This window comes from Mirounga leonina, unplaced genomic scaffold (assembly GCF_011800145.1).
Source record: "Mirounga leonina isolate KUSES-001 unplaced genomic scaffold, KU_Mleo_1.0 Mir_173, whole genome shotgun sequence".
In the NCBI taxonomy this organism is placed as follows: domain Eukaryota; kingdom Metazoa; phylum Chordata; class Mammalia; order Carnivora; family Phocidae; genus Mirounga; species Mirounga leonina.
Window position 1 is genome coordinate 5,603,028 of NW_023270447.1, and position 16,230 is coordinate 5,619,257.

Genomic DNA, 16,230 nt, shown 5'->3' on the forward strand with positions numbered 1-16,230 from the left:
CATGGGAAATACAAAACATTTGAGGTTATGCATCTGTCCTCCAGAAGTTTGTTTTTAGTTGGGGTAAAAAAGCAAAAACAAAAATATATAAACCATGTGACTTAAGTAACCCAGGTGCTATTAGCTGCAGGTACAAAATACATTAAACTCCAGATTTCAATGTCTCTTGAGCTCCTTCCAGCAGCCTTCTCCACTTCCCTGCCAAACCCTTCCATTTCTCTGTGGACTTTCTAAGAGGTGTTTCTCATGTGCTCAAGAAAAGTCTACTCGTATTCTTTTGTGTTAGCATTCTCTTGGACATGTATTGCTTAAAAATGTTTTGAGGGAAGTATTTCACCATGGCCATTGCTGTCAGTGGTTTTGAAATTTTTGCTCTCTGCCAGGCGTAGCTGGTACTGCTGATGCTTCTCATCTGCTCTGTAAGCTGGTTAGGTGCTGCCATTTTGGGTGATGGAAAGATGGGAAGAACTTTGGTCTTCCTAACTCTGTTCCCTGCACCCTAAAGTAAGGCTGACTGCATACCTGGTCTCTCACTATCTTTTGTCAGAGCAATCCGTCATCTTTTGTCCTGCACCTTTTTTTTAGACCTTGAGGTGGCTGGACAATAGACTTCATCTTCTATTTCCTCAACTTGAATATCTTCTGCCTCTGGTCACCATGCACCATTCTTTTCCTTCCTCTTGCAACCAGAAATAAAACTTCTCATTCATATAGACTCATGCAAAACAATGCTGGGAGGTATCACTGATCCTGCGTGTCCAATCTTCATTTGGGACTGAATAAATTCACAGTGCATCTCAATTAATCCTCACAACAGCTCTACAAGGTGGGCCCTGCTATTCATGTTTTACAGCAAAGTGTACTTAGGTTTAGAGAAACTAGCTTAAGGGTACACGACTAGTAAGATTCCATTATTAGAAAATGTTGGCAGCCTATTCCATGAGTGGGAAACTACAGCCGTTTGATTGCTTTAATTTGCATTCCCTTTTTGTTACATAAAAAAGTAATGTCTTGATTATAGAGAAACCAGCAAAATGAATTTTATTTTGATAGAACTTTATGATAGAACATGATAGAACTTTAAGTTAAATTCACGGTGGCTGATTGGTCCCTCCTCAGAATCTTTTCTTTTTTTTTTTCAACTCTAATGTAACCCTCTAAGCCAAATTTGAAATCAATAAACAATAAGGCCACTGCCCAAATCAGGCATTATCTGCTTCAGAACTTGTCATGTCTCAGTTTCTGATTGGCAAGTGAATTATAGCCAAGTACTTATTAGATGGTTAAGCTCCCTTCCAGTACAGTCTTCAGTTATCTTTGTTATTGTACAGCAAAGAACATTTGCTTGATGAAGTAGGGCTGATTTGCTTATTGTATGTCTCTGCATTCTCATTAATCTCTCCAATTCTGCAATTTGTATTGGTTTTCTAGTTATTAGAGTGAATTCATGAGACCATGCTTTATTATTAGTGCTGTCTCCTAGCAGTACGTAACCCTTTGGAATATGCAGAAAACATGACAAATCTCCCAGCCCTGAAGTCTTTGCAGGCTGAGTATGAATGGCCCCACTACAGCAAACCAACAGGGAAGAGTGCTAATGTTTTAACTGGTGAAGCTAAAGAGTGAATAGGAATCTATTAACATTCTTAGCCATTTAAACAGTCATCTCTTCCTTCTTCTCATCCCTGTGGCTTAAATGTAGTTTAAAAAATGTATTTTCACATGTGTGTGATTGTCACTTCTCTAGTAGTATACATATTTCATGATGATGCTAGACTGAACCTCAGTTTTACTGTAGGACTTTAATTGGAGAAGCCCTTGAACCTCCTAACAAAGATTTTCCTCTTAGGTGACCCACATGAAGTCTCTAGCTTATAATTAAATATTGATTAAGAAACAGTCTTATTATATCTCTTCAGAAAATCCCAAGTAATCAAATGGTCATGTTCCTGGACTTGGGGGATCACCTGTCTTTTCCTTTCATTGGACTTCCCTAAGTATCATCACACAGCCCCTGACTGAGGGCAGATACAGGTAGCGATCTTGATATCCCTTGAACACTACTTTAAGGAGAAAGTTAACGCTAATTAATACATGTCAAAGATTTTCTAATCAATTTCTTCTCCTCAGTAGTGAATTATTTCCATAGGACAGTAGAATTCTTGCTTCAAGGCTCATAAAACATAAAATTTGGCATGGGATATGGGGATTCACACACAGCATATAATGTTGTAGCATGTGAGCAATATTGAAAGAATAGATCACTGGACATAATGTTTTGGGCAGAATTGAAAAGTTTTGCTAAAGAGTGGATTTTTAGAAAGGGCATAATGGAGAAAATGAATCATTTTTTGGAGGAAGATCAAAATACCTGTGTTTCTATACATGGAAAATGCCTTCATGTTTAATCTCTCTAAAAACTGTAGCCCCATTCTTTCGAAGTCAATATCCTGAAATTAGGGAAACATATAGTCTTTAATTTGTGTACCTTACATCTCCTATATTTTGTTAACCGAGTATTTATGATCTTGTGTCAACATTTATGATGTTGACTATTACATCCTTTCAGAGGTCAGTGGGAGGTGACCATTTCTCTGTTTCTGTTCAAGTCTCTCTATATTCAGTATTATGCAAAGATGCCTTGAGAGGTAAAGTGTATGAATAATGATTTTTTATGACTGTAATTATTCCTCAGTTGATTATTCATTACTCATAGTGTGAACTCTGAGTGAAATTTACATTCTCTTCCTATAGTTAAATGTTACTATCAATTTAGTGTTATAAATTTCTCCCGGATGTAAAGTAATCATGCCTCATTTCCAATATTGAATTGTCTTTGAGTGAGTGATCATATGTCTTTACCAAGCCTTTTCTATTAATTACTAATATTTTCAATCTTGTATAGTACCATAAATCTTATCCATTAAATGAAAAATCATGGTTAATTCTGAATCATTAAATAAAAACTAATGACTAAATCTGACTCAATTCATGATAGTATCTTTCTAAATTTCATGTTTGCGCTAATCTCCATGAAACCGGATGCCTTTATATGCTTGCTTCACATTTGTGTTTTAGCCTTTAGCCTAGTTTATTCTTTCCCAAATAGTTCTATATTTGCACCTTAAATTCTTCCAAAAGGTTTTAAAGTAGCTTTGTGCTGGGTTCACTATCACTTGGATGTCTTTCTCAAATTACTTTTCAAATCTCTGTTCTTAGGAAAATCTCATTAGCTTGATTTTTGTTTTAGTTTATTTCAAAGTATTTTGAATAGATTTTTCATTTATTTCCAATACCAAAACATGTTCACATGTTTGGCTAAAAACATTAAACAATGGATATATAAGGCATTCATTGAAAGCACAGAGAATAGTTTTAGTTACATATACCCTTTTCTTATTTTTTTCTATTATACATAAATAATGCTCTGATGAATATTCTTATACATAATTTTTGTACATATTTTTGCTTGTTTTCCTGAGGTAATTGTTTAGAAGTTGTATTTCCAGGAAAATGTTCTTTTTAGGTAAATTTTAATCTTTGTCTAAATTTGGCATTTGAATTATTTATGTATATATATATGAAATTAAGTGCATATACCATTGAACACTGATGTTTCTTCAATTACAAATTTCCTTTTTACTAATTTCCTTTGTCCATATGTCTTGAACTTTTCATCTTCTTACTAATTTGTGAGAGATATTAATAAATTTGTGGGATCAATCCCTTGTCACACATTCTTGTATACACATTTTATTTGCTCAACTCTATTAATCCCATTTTTTAAATAATCTCTTCCTTTTCTTTTAAACTAAGAACTTATTTAACACTGTCAAATTAATTTTGCCCATTGTTTCTTTTAGCTTTTTTCACTTTCCCCTATTTACCACTTTAATAAATTTATAATTTGCTCTGTTTCTCACAAAACTGACCTATTGAACCCACACTCTTGCTTTCACCATTGGCCACAGGTTTAGTATGCAATTAGAGTTGCCTTTTAGAAACTTTGATTAATTTTACACTCTTGCTTGTAAAGTTCATTATCCTCTTCTGTCACTAGCAGCTTTACTCCTCTGACTCCAACTGGTCCCCAGCGGAAATCAGAGGTGTCACATAATTTTTTTTTAATTTTATTTATTTATTTGGGAGAGAGAGTATGAGCAGGGGGAGAGGGAGAAGCAGGCTCCCCGCTGAGCAGGGAGCCTGATGCGGGGCTCCATCCCAGGACCCTGGGATCATGACCTGAGCCAAAGGCAGATGCTTAACCGACTGAGCCACCCAGGCACCCTGAGGTGCCACATTATGATAGGCAGAAGGATGGCCCACAAAAGCTGCCCGTGCCCCCAGCTCTGGAACACATGAATATGTTATATACAACATGGCAAAAATAACTTGGAAGATGGAATTAAGGTCACGGACCTTAAGATAGGGAGACTACCTTGTTTTATCTGCATGGACCCAACATAATCACACGGGCCCTTAAAAATGAAAGAGAAGGGTGCCTGGGTGGCTCAGTTGGTTAAGCGACTGCCTTCGGCTCAGGTCATGATCCTGGAGTCCCGGGATCGAGTCTCGCATCAGGTTCCCTGCTCAGCAGGAAGTCTGCTTCTCCCTCTGACCCTCCCCCCTCTCATGTGCTCTCTCTCTCTCTTTCATTCTCTCTCTCAAATAAACAAATAAAATCTTTAAAAAAAAAATGAAAGAGGAAGGCAGGAGAATGAGTCAGAGAAATGTAATGTTAGAATAGACAGGAGGCATTTGAGGCATGAGAGAGACTTGACCCTCTGTTGCTCGAATTACCAATGAAGGAAGGAGGGCTTAAGACAAAGAATGATTGGCTTTTAGAAGTTGGAAACTGTCCTCAGCTGGCAGCCAGCAAGGACATGGGACCTCTGACAACCACAAGGAACTGAATTCTGCTAAGAACCTGAATGAGCAAAGAAATGGATTCTCCCCCACAGACAGAAAGGAACATGATACGGCCTCACTAAACTTTGATATCATGCTAGACTTCTGGCCTACAGTATATAATGTATATATTGTATATGTGACCTGTATAATAAACCTGTGTTGTTTAAGTTACTAAGTTTATGGTAATTTGTTATAGGAGAAATAGGAAACCAATAAATGAGGCTTTATGGACTTTGGTATTGGGCATTTCTGTTTCAAATTCTGACTCAGGCCCTTAATAGCTGAATAATTACAGAGCTTTACTCACTATTTATCTCATGGGGCTGTTGGGAACCAGAGAGTAGTTACAATAATGATAGTAATAAAACAATGATGACAATAATAATACTAAGAATATGTTAACAATATAATAGTATAGATACATACATATGTTTTTAAAATAATGACTGTGGGTAACACTTATTGAATGTTTACCATGTGTCAGATCCTTAGTATGTATTACTTCTTTTAATGTTTATAATAAATTTCTGTTAGATGGTATTGTTATGATCCACCATGCCTATTTTTTTGTACACCTGAAGGATAGAGTTATTAAAAAAAAAAAAAAGGAGAGGAACTTGCCTAAGCTCATACATATAGTGAAAGGATGTTGGGGCCAATGCACTGAACCTAGACAGTGTCATCCAGAGCCTGCATGTTTAATCACCTTGCTATAGCTGTTCTATTATTGTTGTTGCCATTTAATATTAACCATTATGCCACAGCTGCTCAATTATCATTGTTTTTGTTATGACTATATTATCTTATCCATTAAATGAAAAATCATGGTTAATTCTGAATCATTAAATAAAAACTAATGAATAAATCTGACTCAATTCATGATAGTATCTTTCTAAATTTACATTCTCTTCCTATAGTTAAACGTTACTATCAATTTAGTGTTATAAATTTCTGCCAATATCAATAAAAAGTCCACAGGTGATACAAAAGTAATAGTGGAAAGATTTACATATGGGGTTTTGACTTTGAACAAAGATTGCCTTTGAGTCTACCATATGGTTTGATCAAGGGGCCAATTCAGCTAACCAGAGCCTGCCTTTACACTTAGTCTAGGAGTTGGCAATATATCCTGAGTCAGGTGACCTGCCTTTAAGTACCAACAGTTTTTAAATCAGATCTGTGAATTTTGAAGTGTTTATTTAACTTCTGTGTTCCAGTTGCATAACAGATCTCCCCAGTAATATAGACACCTCTTAAAATTATGAATTAAATCAGATTGATGGTCATTGTAACTATGAAGTTACGAGATAGATCATTCAGATATGAGGCTTTATATCATCAGAACTCTTTTTTTTTTAGAATTTATTTTGGAAAAGGGCCAAAAAGTGAATTGTTGGATTTTTCACTTATATCCAGAAGGTTTCTATGTTTTGTTCATCAGTGCAGTTGCTTTTATGACGTTTCCTCTGGTTTTCACAGTGTTTAGCCATGGGACTTACGGCTGACAAAACAGAAGTGTATGAGAAGTGAGACAGTGAGAAGCCATGACCGGCTGTTTAATATTATGATACCACAAAACTGAATAAATCTATTTTCCTGTGGGAGACAGAAGTACTTCACTCTACAGGAGCACTGTGTGCAGAGAGAAGACGCTCTGAGTATCGTGGATGAGATGACAGAGACAGGGCTGGAAGTCACTAGTGAATTCTCAGGCAGGTAAGACCCCTGACCCCACTAAGTAAATGCTATACCCTGTTGGCCTTGACCATCCCACAGATGGTGCTCGCGTTTCACTTACCCAAAGGGCAGCAATCATGCTTTTCCCCTAGTCTGAACAAAAAGAATAATTGTGAGGTCTGGAGGGGGGGAGGGGAGGGGTGATTATTCCAGTCAAATCTGGAAGTCCTATAAACTTAGGCCAGAGGATACAACTTTAATGACCTCTGGCCCCTCCTCACTTTGCTCAGTACTCTTTCGGCTTTTCAATTAGTGTTTCAATTCTTTGGCAAACTATTTATTCTGCTCATAGTTTATATCTATAGCACTCATTTATTTTCAGTCATCGGTCATGGTAACTCAGCAAGAGCTCTGTGTTAGAGGTTTGAACATCCCTAATCAGCATCCTGGTTTAACTTTGCCAGCCCACTGCCCACCCAGAAATCAGTGGGGTGTCTCTTAAAGGCAGGTCTGATTGTGATCCTCCTTGGCTGCCCCAAAGCCAAAATTAAAATCAGAGCCTCTCAGTATCAGTTGCTTTACCACAAGGAAAAATTCCACATTTCTTAATACATCTTCGAAAGGATATACGTCCACTTCCTCTTTCCCTTCCTTGTTCATTTCTCCAGTCCCGTATGTTGCTGCAGACTACCCCTGCTTTAACCCTCTGCCTGTCTACATGAGCAGGAGCTTCAAGTCTTTGCAGTCTGGTAAAAACTTGCCATCGTGTCACATAATTGCTTTTCTCATATGTTAAAGACGTATTAATTTTCCTTAGTAAGCAGAATGCTAATCCTTATACATACGTACGTGTGTGTGTGTATAAATGCTCATAATAATTTTGTATGCATTATATAGTTTATTCCTTATTATACCACCTTTAAGTAAATAGTACAATTGTTATTATCTGTGTTTCACAGATGACACAACCGGGCTCTGTATGCTCCCTATTTAGCCTGAGTCACCAGACAGTGGGTAAAAGACTACATATATCTGGTTCGCTGTGTAGAGTCTAGTTTCTTTTCAATTCTGGGTTATTTTTGAGATGCCTCTGGTTCAAAATGAAGAATAATTCAGACTAAAATCAACCCCATGTAGGTTTCCTTCACCACTGTGTTGCTCACCACTGGGCTTGGCAGAGGGCAGGTGCTTCATAATTATTTGTTAAATGAATGAAGGAACCTCTACTGGGCTTTCAAGCCTTTTATATTTGCAAATGGCATGCAGAGAAGAGACGTGATCTTCTCAGGGACTTAACATGCAAGAGGGACTTAGGACATCGAAGTGTGAAGAGAGAGACTCGGAAATGAATCTTGGCTCTATTCATTAATTGTGTGCTTTTGGACCATTATTTGAACTCTAAATCTCAATTCTATCATCTGGAATTTCAATCATCTGGCTAAAACATAAAAACAACATTAATTGCTTCATAGGGTTTTTGTGGGAGGTAAATGACATACGTATAAAAAGCATGTAGCACAGGGTCTAGCATTTAGTAGACGCTAGATAAATATTAGTAGTTCTCTTCCTGCTGTGAGGGAGAAGTGTTAATTCACAGCCATTTAGGTCAGCAAGCGATGCAATCATTTAACATTTTTTTTCTAAATAGTCATTACATATTTATAATTCCAGGCTCCTTGATTTATATGTGTTCCTGTTAGCTGCTTCTAAGCAGTTTCCAGCTTTTGCATACCCCTAGAGTTTATCTCATTCTGCTATATAGGTTGGAAATAAATTTTGGGAAAATCATACCAATATAACTCAACCATCTTTCAGGCTGGTGGATTTAGTTGTGAGTCCTAGCTAAGGAAAATAACAACCATAGTAAAATGTTTTGTAAATCCATACCTGATTGGAGAGAGGATATTAGAAGTTAAGCTCTTGATTTTAATATATCTGGGCATTAAGCTACCTTTTGTATTTTGCTTGCTATGCTAATCCATATAGAAAGCACTACAGAAATTTCGATTCTATGAAGCCCTCTCTAAATGATTCTTTTAACCATGCAAGTACTGAAATGTGCAGTTTTGCAATCCATTCCAAGTACTCGAGGACTCAGGCAACAGTATTCGTTTTGTTTTTAAATAAAAATTATTCTAGACCTGAGTTATGTTTAGGGGCTTAAGAAAGGATAATATGTTTTTTTGATTCCTTTATGTTGCCCTATTAATTATGTTAGTTCAATTTGTTCCTTTCCTTCAAATGCCTTTTTTTTTTTAGTAAGTTGAAAAAATACGTTTTTAGCCATTTCTACAGCTGATTATGCTGCTTGTGAAGTTTTGACGACGCCTTTCCCTGGTGAAAATCTGTGTGGATTTCTGAAGCAACGCAGTTTACATCAACAATTTCTGTAGAGTCTTTGCCATGGCCCTGATTTGTTAGCTGAGTCGTTTTAACCGATGTAAGTCTTAATCTCCCCATTGGTCAAAAGCGGCAATTAATATCCACCTAACCTATCTGTTGTATGTTTGAAATAATATATGTAGATCTCTGTGTATATATGGGGCAGAAATTCTATAAATTTTAATCCCCTTTTCCATCTTTCTCTGCTAAGTATTCTTTAACCATCAATATGCTGCTGATGGTTTTATATCTAGTAATAATACCACTTTGTATTTATGCACCACTTTTCCATTTTGCCAAGCACTCTCCTGCACTAGCTTTTCATCCTCATAACAAGCCTGACAGGTGGGTAACACGGTGATGACCACTTCCGTTTGGGAGATAAAACAAATTGTCAAATTGTAAACTTCTTAGGTGTGAAGGACTATGTCTTTTGCTCTTTTCTTTGTTCCTCTGTTCCTCAGAGCTTAGCACTGAACTTGGCATATATTTGGGGCTATATAAATATTTGTTGTACAGAACTGATTGATGGGAAGAGCAGTAACTTGTGCAAGGTCACACAGACAGAGGTGACGGCAAGACCAGGACAGTCTTTCAGATTTTTCCATTAGACAAGTGGGAGCAACTTTTAATTTTTTTTTTCCCAAAAGGGTCAATTCAGGGAAAATAAAAATGTTTATGTGCCACAGTTTTCCAATTAAAATGAAAATAGCTTTATTGAGTCTCAAGGAAAAATATATTCCTTCTACTTAGATTGCTTCCTTCTGCAGTAGAAAAGTGCCAATGATAAATATTAGCACTCCTTTTTCACCACTAAAATGTTAATATCTGGGCATATTTGAGAAGGAGCCACCCAGAGGCAGGTTTCCAATCTTTTATCCCTCATATTTACAGAGCACTTCAGAGTTCACAAAGTGCTTTCATAGGCATTATCTAATTACCTTCTTGAAACAATCCCAGGAAGGGGTATTATTACCAACCACACTTTACAAAGGGTGTACTAAAGTTGAGGGGGGAAATGACTTGCCTAAGGTCACACGGCAAGTGCATACTGAACAAGGTTAGATGCATTGCCTCACAGCCCATGTATACTGAGCCCTAGCTCCCTTCATCTGTTTTAGGTATGGGGGATACATATACAATAGATTCCCCCCACCCAAAACAAAAAACAACATGAGCATTTCTCTTTCTTACCCCCTCAGTCTCTGGTGTCATGTGGTATTTTTTTGTTTTTGTTTTTGTTTTTTATTTTTTTATTTTATTTTTTTTTAAAGATCTTATTTATTTATTTGAGAGAGAGAGAATTAGAGACAGAGAGCCCGAGAGGGAAGAGGTTAGAGGGAGAAGCAGACCCCCTGCCGAGCAGGGAGCCCGATGCGGGACTCGATCCCGGGACTCCAGGATCATGACCCGAGCCGAAGGCAGTCGCTTAACCAACTGAGCCACCCAGGCGCCCTGTTTTTGTTTTTTAAATCCAGCTGAGTACAGGAGCCTAGGAATGAACCACTCTAACAAAACAAAAACATATTACTGTATTTCCTTCCCTGGAGGGTTTCTGCCCTAAAAGTCTCCGGTTTGTATGGGTAAGAATTACACTGTGTGCTACAGAGTGAAGCTTCATGACCTTCAGGCTGATCTGAATGACCTAGCTGGGTGACCAATGCTACCAAAGAGAGATGTGTTCTGGTTTATAGAATGCCAGTGCTTCGGTACAGTTTTGACTTGAAAATCTAAAAATTAATTTTGTGGCGGTATGCAAATATAGTAAGACTAGAAATTTTTCACTAAATATGCATGTAGTGACCTTTCTTTCCCACATCGATCCATTCTATTTTTTCATATTCACCTCATTTGCTTTTGTTGACTTGCAACGGGAGATTGCAATAAAACAAGTTTATTTAACTAGGTTGCCCACTGTGAGCAAGTGAACAGAGGACCCCCCCCCACCCCCACCGCCATTTCTCTTCGGGGAGTTATCCAAGCCTTTTTGGAAAGTGGAGGAGATCTATGGAAATATGCGTGGCAGGTGCATGTTTGCATAGGGTGCCAAAGCTGGAGAGTATGAAGGAGTGAAAATGGCACAGGAGGCATGGCTTTCTGCTAATGGGACTGTCTCCCTGTATCCAGTCTCAGCCCACTGGTCTCCTTCTTTATCTCCCCTCAATGGCTTCTCATTTGTCACAGCTACATGAGGTAAGAATTAATTTTGAAGTTCTTTTTTTAATGATACTTTTCTTTTTTTGCTACTACATCTGCTCCCTCCCTCATTTGCATTTCACAGTTTATCTGTTGTAAGTGACATCATTTTCCAAATTCCTTTGAAGAGGACAGCGTTGTCTACCCTGTGGTAACTGATAATATCTTTTGCAGGGAAAAAGAATAATTGTGGAAAGTTGGCCTCAGATAACTCTCTCCTGTTGAAATCCGGAGCTGCTTTATATTTGATTTTCTGCTTTCTGACCTGATAGAAATCATCATTGACTTGTTTTAGACATGGTTGTCTAAAACATAGCTGATTGATGAAGTCCACATTTACTGGACTTGCTAGGTTTTTCTGTTTGTTCTTTGAGTAATGCTGCTGAAAGTGAAATTAGACCCTCTGTAGCAAGTGCTGTTTCAGTGGGTGAATGGATAGATTTAGACCATGGTGGGGAGGTCACCTTAGACTTGGGTACGTGTAATTTTTCTTCTCATATTTTCTTACATCTGCATTTCTAAAATATCATTGTACTTTTTATCAAAAAACATAAATGCAAAGATAAATCAATTAGTAGTTCATTGAACTGGAAATCTTCACAACATGGAATTTGCAAGTATTTTGTCACTTTTGTGGTGTTTGTCATTTTCCATATTTCCAACATGCTAATGACTACATAAACAACATTTAGCCCCATGTATTTTTATTTAATAAGAATCAAAATCCCCAAAACCTAGGCCTATTCCAGAATTTCCCCAAAAGATAATTAGTATAATTGATAAGAAAAGCTTGTACTTTCTTTTCCCCATGTGTAACTCTATTGTTAAAGGTAAGATTCAGCCCAATATTGTTCACATTTTGCAGATATTTATGAATCACCTCATTGCCCAAGGCACAATGCTCAGCCCTTTAATACTAAGATGTGATATTAAAGTATTGCAATAGTGTCTTAACTAATCTCCTTGTGCTTTGCCTCTCTATGCATCCATCAGTCCTCTACACTGTCCATTCCTTTATGAAGCCATTTCTGACTCCTCCTCAGAATTATCTCAACCTGTCTTTAAGGCACAACACTTATTCTTGTTTTAGGGCATGTAACATATGTTATCATTAGATAATGTATTCATTACAGATGATGCAGATAATTACTGATAATTAGTGGCAGATACAGATAATGAGTGGCATCCCACTCATTTTTAAAATAAACTATTGAATATAACATGCATACAAAGAAGTGTACAAATCACAATATATTTCTCAATAACTTTTCACAAAGGGAACATATTCATATAACCCTCTTCCAGAGCCATAAGTAGAATATTACCAGTTCCCAAATGGTGGCCTTTGTGTTCCCTCCCAGTCACAGCTTTGCTCCCAAAGGTGACACCACCCCATCTCTCATCACCATAGATGAGTTTTAGTTTTGTGTATCTGGATTTTTTTTGCTCAATGTTGTGCATGTGAGTACATGAATTATTAGTGGTACATTGAGTAGCACTGCTATTTAATATCCCATTTTATGGGCCTATTACAATTTATATATTCATTCTACTGTTGCTGAAAATTTGTTTTTGTTTGCTTGTTTTGTTTACTAGCCTATGGGGCTATGAGTGTGCTCCCGTGTACATTTTAACATATAGATTCCAGTAAGAACACATATATGTACATTTCTATTCATTTGTTAATCCTCTTCTTGGGATATAGAATTGCCAACATGAAATCAAGAATTGCATTTTAATTTTTAAAAAATAGAGGAATGTGTTGTGCAAACATTTGAGTTTTGAAAGCAAGTAAAGGAAACTTCTGAAGTTGTTCTACTTCCCCATTCCAAACATTGGGGATTTCAAGTCTGTTTCAAGTTCTGTTCCCCAGAAGTAAGCAAGCTAATTAGTAGCTACATAAGAGTATTGGTTTAAAGAAAACCTGTTCTCAATTTAAAATAAAGAAACAAACAAAATATTCTGAAGCATCAAAGAGAAAGGAGAAATTACAAAAATACCAAAGGTAATATGAACTCCTAAAGAGAAACGTTCACATGAATTCCTAGAAACTTTTATAATAACAACTCATACCAATACTTAGTAAACTGAAACCAGGTCTTAACAATGAACCCAGGGGCACCTGGGTGGCTCAGTCATTAAGCATCTGCCTTCAGCTCAGGTCATGATCCCAGGATCCTGGGATCGAGCCCCGCATCGGGCTCCCTGCTCTGCAGGAAGCATGCTTCTCTCTCTTCTACTCCCCCTGCTTGTGTTCCCTCTCTTGCTGTGTCTCTCTCTGTCAAATAAATAAATAAAATCTTAAAAAAAAAAAAAATGAACCCAGAAAAGACTAAAGTGATTTCTAAGGTATAAAATATAAAATCAGCATTGGAAACATTTAATACAGAATGGTAGAACTGTCTCTGAAGAAGATCAGGTAATGAAATAGAAGGGAGACGGGAATAATTTTAAAAGTGTACTTAAATAATCTCAAAAGATGGGGAATGAGAATATACCATGTGAGTAATGGGAGTCAACAGAGAAGAACACAGAATAAAGAGAGATGACTACATAAGCAAGAATAATAATAAAAATAAATAGTAATAAAAAATTCTAGAACTAAAGTAAATAAATTCCCAAGATTGGGACTTGAGAGAAATCAAAAAAAGCCTATTATGTTCCAAGTAAAATATATAAATGTAAACTACTACAAAAAGACATTAGCAATTTTTAAATTTAATTTTCAATATCAATATACAATAAAACAGCCTATCAAACAAATACTGGTTAAATAACTTATCCAAATACCTTTTCCTGCACAAAGCACTGGCAGGTGTGATCCAGCATCTTAAGATGTGGAATTCCACCCTTTGAACTCAGCAACAATGTCTTTTGTCTTTTTGAATTTCCCTAGCACCTAGTTCACTCAGTACATGCTCCTATTTTATCCAAATTGATCTTACTTTAGTCTTATAAATACATATTGTGCAGGTTTTATCTCACTATGTTCCAAGACATCTCAAAAAGACTCATGGGATCAATGATGAACATTCAAGGGTTAAGTAATACTGATATCTCAAAGCACAGGTTCAATTCTGTACCAAAAATGGACTATGCACTAAACATGATTGTTGTTTTTGAGAAGAAATATTTGGATTTAATTAAATAACATCATAAAGATAAGAAAAAGACTAATAAAAGTAAATTAGAATACAGAACACCAAAAGGAGAGCTAGGACTAAAAAATCTTAACTGGTATAACTGCTGGAACAAAATAGGACACAAAGGAAAAAAAAGTAAAAATTAATGGACTCTACCTTCAAGATAAAGGTACGTAAGTGTCAGAAGGTAAAAGAACCTATAAAAGTGGTCAGATTTCTTTTTTCAAAGATATGTATGGAAGAAGACTATTCTTGTATTTTGAAACTTATGATACATTATAAAATGATTAATTATGTTATTAAGAAATAGTAAAATGAGAGCATAAAATAGAATTACAGAAAATGACATCTAAATAACAATTAGAAGAATAGATTTAAGTGGTTTAAAACCTCTATAAAAAGAGGAAGAAACTTAAATTGAATTGATAAATACATAAGACATGTATAAATAACACTTTTAAAGACACCTATATATAGACACCTTTGGGGACCGCTGGGGTCGGCCAGTGAGTCAGTGTGGACCTAGATCCACCTTCATCTGGAGTCAGGAGTCCCAAGCACAGGCATGGGTCAACCAGAGCCTCATTTGCCTCCCTTTACCCTTTCTTGCCAGGACCAGACTGACCCTCTCCATGGAGGTGCCAGCCTAAGCATGACTATATTTCGGGGCTTCTATTTGTAAGGGATCATTCAAGGAAGGATTTTTGCTGGAGTTGATAAGACAACATGAAACCTTTAGCACTGACTCGCAAAGCAGCAGAACAAAATTTCGCAAACAATTGAAACCTGTCATCAGCCTTGTTCAAAACGTTTGAGTTTTTATGACTGCATAAGCAAAATTAACGAACAGAGTTTGGATGGGATCCTTAAAGATTGGAGAAAGAGAGTTATTGGCAGTACAGATTCCAGTGAAACATACAGTAGAAAGATGCAGAGAGCAGGTTATCCATGAGCAGCTCTCCTGCATCCCCTGTGTGCAGGATCTCATCTTCTTGCTCTTCAGCTTTATCTCTGTCACCAACACTCCCACTCATGCTTTAGAATAAATGCGTTTCCTTTAGGCTAAATTGGAAGAACTAAAAGGAAATCCTTTGTTCTTTCCAACCTAGGCAATACTAGCCAGCGTAAGTGCAAAGTGCCTTCAGTCATAAATACTTCCCAGAGATATGCCAAAGTTATGAAAGAAGACGGTACTGACTTTTTTGATAAGGATGGAATGATGAAAGAAATCAGGATGATTTACAGGTTTATAACACACTTCACACAAGCCAGGGTGTGCAGATGTGGAAGACTGAGCTAGCTGCTGAAACTTATCAGGCCGAAGTGAACATATTAAGAAGACAAATCACTCAGAGGGAAAACGTATAGAACAAAAGAAGATTGTAGCAGGTGATGACGCTAAGCAGACAGATGCCATCTGAAAATTTGGAACCAGTGTTTGGTCCTCAGATGTCATAGCGAGGTTTGTAGCTGAAGGTAGAGGCACACTGGGAGATACAGATTCCTCTGATCCTCCTCCTCTCTCTCTCTCTTTTTTTTATTGTACCCATAGAATCAAGAAAGTACTTGTCACATTGAAAGTTGTATCCTTATGCCTGGACCTCAAATCATGGGCTGTTTGAACTCTGCTTCCACCAAGGACAGACTGAAGAGTCCTGGAAGCAGAGAAGACCTTCCTTCCCTAAGAGTAGCTGGAGACAGAGTTGAGACATCAGATAACAGTGATTATGAAAATTTGATTGACCCCCATAGAGTCTTTAATAGGGTCTTTTTTACTTGATTACTTGTTGAGAAAAAAGTTAAGTTGAGGACTTAATGGGAGGCTGCTTACTCAAACCCCTGAACTCCAAAGCAGAGAATCCCTATGCACAGAACTTGTAGGAGCCTAGCATTTGTGCGCCCTCACCTTTTGACCCAGTGT

The 16,230-nt window shown here is 37.0% G+C and overlaps 1 pseudogene; it reads left to right on the forward strand.

The window, feature by feature from the left end:
- The first annotated feature begins 11,133 nt into the window (after window positions 1–11,133).
- On the forward strand, window positions 11,134–15,931 carry LOC118020390 (annotated as a pseudogene).
- The last annotated feature ends 299 nt before the right edge of the window (window positions 15,932–16,230 follow it).